Here is a 6049-nt window from a genome sequence, read left to right on the forward strand (position 1 = left end):
AGTATGTAGGAATATAAGACAAATGTGATGCAATCAAGCAATGTAGTGCACAAACAAATGCATCAAACATATATTCACGAGCTTGCTCCCCCTACTTGTGTGCATCACTTTTTCAATAAAATCTCATACCATTATACTTTGCTGTTGATCCATTTGTATTCAATCTAACTCAATTGATCAGTAGCTCCCCCTGAGTTCATGTCCAATTTTTTTCTTGTGCATATTTCCATATCTTTGTTCCAACTTGCACATTTGCATATCTTTGTTCCAACTTCTCCCCCTTTGTCATTAATTACCATAAAAGGGTTGTTCTAAGGCTCTGGGAAAATGTACTTGTGAATATTATATCAACTTGAAAGTACTCAATAAGTTTTTGATGGACACCATATGCATGATAAAAATCCTTGACATCACTTGCATGAACTTATTTTAGGAGAGAGTTGATCTCTTGAGTTGATGATCACTTAAGGTTGTGGATCACTTGAAGTCTTGTACCACTCAAAGGATATCAATTGTATGATTGATCTAGAAACCACTTAGTGAATACCAATTGAAGGAATAATATTGGCCTGGACATTTCTCTGTAGATATTGATGCCACTTGAAGGTTTTGATATTCATTTGCATTGGTATCTTCTTCATAAGTCATCCTCATGAGCAGCTCAATATGTGACTTAACCAAATAGATTTGCTTAAGCTTCCAAGTTCAGGTTGAACCCTCTTTAAGCTTCTTCACACACATTAAGCGGTTATCTTATCGAGGTTGTTCTTGTAGCTTGTTGCAATCCAAAATAAATTAAGTACATGGGTTCACTTTGCTCATGAACAAACTCATATGCTACCACTAGTTTCAATCAACAAAAATAAGGGCCAATTCCCTGTATGCCACTGAAAAATATACTCATTCCTTGTATGCCACTGGCCCCACATGTCATAGACACAAAAAAATATACTTATATGCCACTCAGTGGCACACAAGGGATGAGTATAAAATCTGATGGCATACCAGGAATTTTCTCCAAAAATAACCAATAGTGGTAGAACATGAATTTAAATCTTTTATTTAATATGCATGATACTATTAAGTATGTACTATATGTACTAACCGCATACTAGTAGGGATGATATGATCATGCACATCACAATGATACCTTTGCTATGTTGGAGTAGAGAATAGTCAGGATTCTTTCGATTTAGCTCTCCAATAGCAATGTGAAATCCAATTCAATAGCTTGGTGAAGACCAATTATCAATAAGAAATCCATTCTTCACTAGTATGAAGTTGAGAACCCATTTAAGATCAAGTGCACAATTTGAATGTTGTAGTTCACATGCATTTGTTCCTTCAATACCACTTGTATGTGAGAGAATTATGAATTTGCACGGAATATGGGAATATCACTTGTAAGGATGATACCACTTATTGAGATATTGGTCCAGAAAATTCCTTTGTTTATGCAAGACTGCTACTCACGGACGGTCCGGAGTGGGAGCTCGGACGGTCCGTGGCCTGATCTCTCGGACTGTCTGTGGCCTAGGATCGGACGGTCCGAGACCTGGAACTTGCACTCCATTGAGCTGACTGTTAAATTCTCAATAGTTGAATTTTAAAATAGGATCATTGCTCATTTATGAACTTTATGACTGCACCAAGCATTAGTATTCAACCATATATCGAGATTGCTTACATTAATACTAAAGATCAATTAGCCGATATCTTTACCAAGCCACTTGATGAACAAACTTTTACCAAACTTAGGCATGAGCTCAATATTCTTGATTCCCGCAACTTCTTTTGTTAGATTGCACACATAGCTCATTTATATACTTTTGATCATATCTCTTTTATATGCTATGACTAATGTGTTTCCAAGTCTATTTCAAATCAAGTCATAGGTATATTGAAAGGGAATTGGAGTTTTCGGCGAAGACAAAGGCTTCCACTCCGCAACCCATTCTTCGCCGTCGCTCCAAGCCTCTCTCCATCTTTGGGGGAGAGAACAAAAGGACTTCATCTTTGGTATAATCTTAACTCATTTGTTTATGACCAAAGAGGAAGACATTACTTCGAGGGCTCTAATAATTCCGTTTTTGGCGATTCATGCCAAAGGGGGAGAGAGTATGAGCCCAAAGCAAAAGGACCGCACCACCACCAATTTCAAAAACTTAGTGTTTTCCAAGAGTATTTATCAATTGGTATCCTATTGGGTTCAAAAGGGGGAGAAAGTAGTATTTCAAAAATGATATATCAAAACCCTCTTAAACACTAAGAGGAGGATCTCCTTTAGGGGGAGTTTTGTTTAGTCAAAGGAAAAGCATTTGAAACAGGGGGAGAAAATTTCAAATCTTGAAAATGCTTTGCAAAATCCTATTCATTTACCTTTGACCATTTGCAAAAGAACTTTGAAAAGGATTTACAAAAGAGTTTGCAAAAACAAAACATGTGGTGCAAGCGTGGTCCAAAATGTTAAATAAGAAAGAAACAATCCATGCATATCTTGTAAGTAGTTATATTGGCTCAATTCCAAGCAACCTTTACACTTACATTATGCAAACTAGTTCAATTATGCACTTCTATATTTGCTTTGGTTTGTGTTGGCATCAATCACCAAAAAGGGGGAGATTGAAAGGGAATTAGGCTTACACCTAGTTCCTAAATAATTTTGGTGGTTGAATTGCCCAACACAAATCTTTGGACTAACTAGTTTGCTCTAGTGTATAAGTTATACAGGTGTCAAAGGTTCACACTTAGCCAATAAAAAGACCAAGTGTTGGGTTCAACAAAAATGCAAAGGAGCAACCGAAGGCTCCTCTGGTCTGGCGCACCGGACTGTCCGGTGTGCCACCGGACATGTCCGGTGCACCAGAGGACTCAGGTTTCAAACTCGTCACCTTCGGGAATTTCCAGAGGCCACTCCGCTATAATTCACCGGACTGTCCGGTGTGCACCGGACATGTCCGGTGCTCCAAGGAAGGGCGGCCCCAGGAACTCGCCAGCCTCGGGTTTTCATTCCAGCCGCTCCGCTATAATTCACCGGACTGTCCGGTGTGCACCGGACTGTCCGGTGCATCTGGGGAGCAACGGCTACTTCAGGCGCCAACGGCTACCTGCAGCGCATTTATTGCGCGCCAGCGCGCGCAGAGGTCAGGCACGCCCATGCTGGCGCACCGGACACTCTACAGTACATGTCCGGTGCGCCACCGGACATCAAGGCGGGCCCAGAAATCAGAACTCCAACGGTCGATTTCCAACGGCACTGGTGACGTGGCGGGGGCACCGGACATGTCCGGTGCGCCATCGAACAGACAGCCCAGCCAACGGTCAAGTTTGGTGGTTGGGGCTATAAATACCCCAACCACCCCACCATTCATGGTATCCAAGTTCTCTACTTCCCAACTACTACAAGAGCTCTAGCATTCAATTCTAGACACACCAAAGAGATCAAATCCTCTCTATATTCCACACAACGCCCTAGTGACTAGAGAGAGAGATTTGCTTGTGTTCTTTCGAGCTCTTGCGCTTGGATCGCTTCCTTCTTTCTTGATTCTTTCTTGTGATCAAACACTCACTTGTAATTGAGGCAAGAGGCACCAATTGTGTGGTGGCCCTTGTGGGAAGTTTGATTCCCAAGTAATTTGAGAAGAGAAGCTCACTCGGTCCGAGGGACCGATTGAGAGAGGGAAGGGTTGAAAGAGACCCGGCCTTTGTGGCCTCCTCAACGGGGAGTAGGTTTGCAAGAACCGAACCTCGGTAAAACAAATCCGTGTGTCACACTCTTCATTTGCTTGCGATTTGTTTTGCTCCCTCTCTCGCGGACTCGTTTATATTTCTAACGCTAACCCGGCTTGTAGTTGTGATTATCTTTGAGAATTTCAGTTTCGCCCTATTCACCCCCCCTCTAGGCAACTTTCACTTTTTGGTGAGGAGTAACCAATTTGAACACGTGGAATCTCTTTTTACTGAATTTCATGAACAAGCTCAAAAGAGATGACGTTAGTAATACAAGCACCAATTTCCCTTTTATAGCACTTTGAATATATAAAGTTGGCAGTTACTAAAACAAGGAAATCTTATTATATGAATTAAATTTCTCTTAATATTCAATGCTTAATTTTAACAAATTAAACATGCATGATAAATTGATTAAGTTCAAAGGCTAATTTTAAATCATATCATGGTGAGTATTTAATGTAGAAGAAATAAATCCAAATGTACAAGAGAGAATACATCACATAGTTTTGGATTGTTCTTCTTTATATGTTTAATTGCATAGTCCATTTGAGAAACTCATTCTCATGTTGTGAAACTACATAGATCACCTAGGTAAAAACATTAGTTTCACAACTCTAGTCATATAGATAATTCCCCTTTTGATAAGTGCTTTAAGAATTTGAATTTCTTACTTAGCACCTTATTCATTCACGAACACGGGGTTTTTTCTCTTTCATGTCTAGATCATGGCAATAACAGAGTAATCAAATTGAAATGTGCCAAGAAATACTTACAACCAATTTAAGCATTTGGATTGCCATATGTAAGAAAAAAGATTATGCAATCTGTTATATGATAACCTCAATTTTGATCATCTTTGGTCATCTTCAACTTGGAGTACCAAGATAAGTGCCAAAATATTTCTCAACAAATATCCTTGTACCCCTTCACTTTCCATGATTATAAATCAATTAAAAACCAAACTATGGTCTCTCAAACAACTTATGTGATTTATCCTATATGAGAGCCTTCCAATCAAAGTGACTTTCAATATTTCCAATATTTGTCACTTATGACAGATTCTGTATACTCTAAAGAAACATTCATAAATTTTGATGTACAGATCCTATGACCACGAAAATTGGTGGAGATGTGCTTTAATAAGTCTGCTAACAGCTGTAAAAAGTTGAGACTCATTTGACTTCATATGTGCTGCCAGCCATAATATCTCCCACAGTAGGTACATGCTGAAAACTGCTGTGTTTGTGCTGACAAGATTGACTTAATCAAGAAGTTTCACTTATCCAATGATTATGAAATTTGCACAGACTTTGCTATCATATGTATAGAGCAAGTAAACTGAATTTCAAGCCAATTTAAATAGATTTGATCACTCAAACATGGTTATGAGCACAGCCTTGTCAGATTTTCAATGTTGGCCAGATTTCAGTAAATTGAGTTACTCTTCTTCAAGTTGAATCAAATCTGAAATGAACTACTTTCAAAAGACAAATATCCATTCAAACCACTTACTAAATGAAGTCTCTTGAATTTATTCAACATAAATCAATCCAAACTTAATTATTTAGCAAATTGTCCATTCAATCATCTTATAGCAAGCAACATATGCATATATATCCAATTCAATCAACTCATATGCATTCAAATGAATTTGATCAAAAAATATTATACTTTATATACCTCATGATCATCCAATAGCAAGTTTTAACTTAACTTATTTGCAATCCATTCATAATTTAACCAACTTGAATAAAGCACTTGTATTTGGTAGAATTTGGACTTCACTTATTATTGACTTGGCATTGGGATAGAATTTTATTAGTCTTCAACACTTAATTCAATAGATGATGATTAAATGAATATTATTGAATCAAGCCTCCAATGCCCAAGGTACATGTTTATGATCATCCATGTTTTGATGGTACCCAAACTAAGTTGGGTCCTCTTAAGTTAGGAGCAACATACTTAGGCATTGCCTTAGTATGAATAGCGGGATGTTTTGCAATTGCAACAAATGAGGTGCCATTGCCATCCTTTCTAAGCATAATATTCTTATGAATTAAAATAGGCTTCGAATTGTTACCTAAGGGACATGAATTTGCCATGTGTCCCCTTTCCCGACATGTGTAGCAAGTTCTCTTTGTTTGAGCCTTCTCTTTCTTTCTCAAATTTTGCTTCACATTGTCTTGCCTCTTCTCATTTGCTTGAGCCTTCTTCTCAAGATTGTTGGGACACCTTGAGGCAAAGTGACCCATATCATCACACATGTAGCACTTGATTTGAGCCAAACCATCCTTCTTTATTTGATTTGTGCTCA

The sequence above is a fragment of the Zea mays genome, chromosome 1 (genome assembly GCF_902167145.1).
Source record: "Zea mays cultivar B73 chromosome 1, Zm-B73-REFERENCE-NAM-5.0, whole genome shotgun sequence".
In the NCBI taxonomy this organism is placed as follows: Eukaryota; Viridiplantae; Streptophyta; class Magnoliopsida; order Poales; family Poaceae; genus Zea; species Zea mays.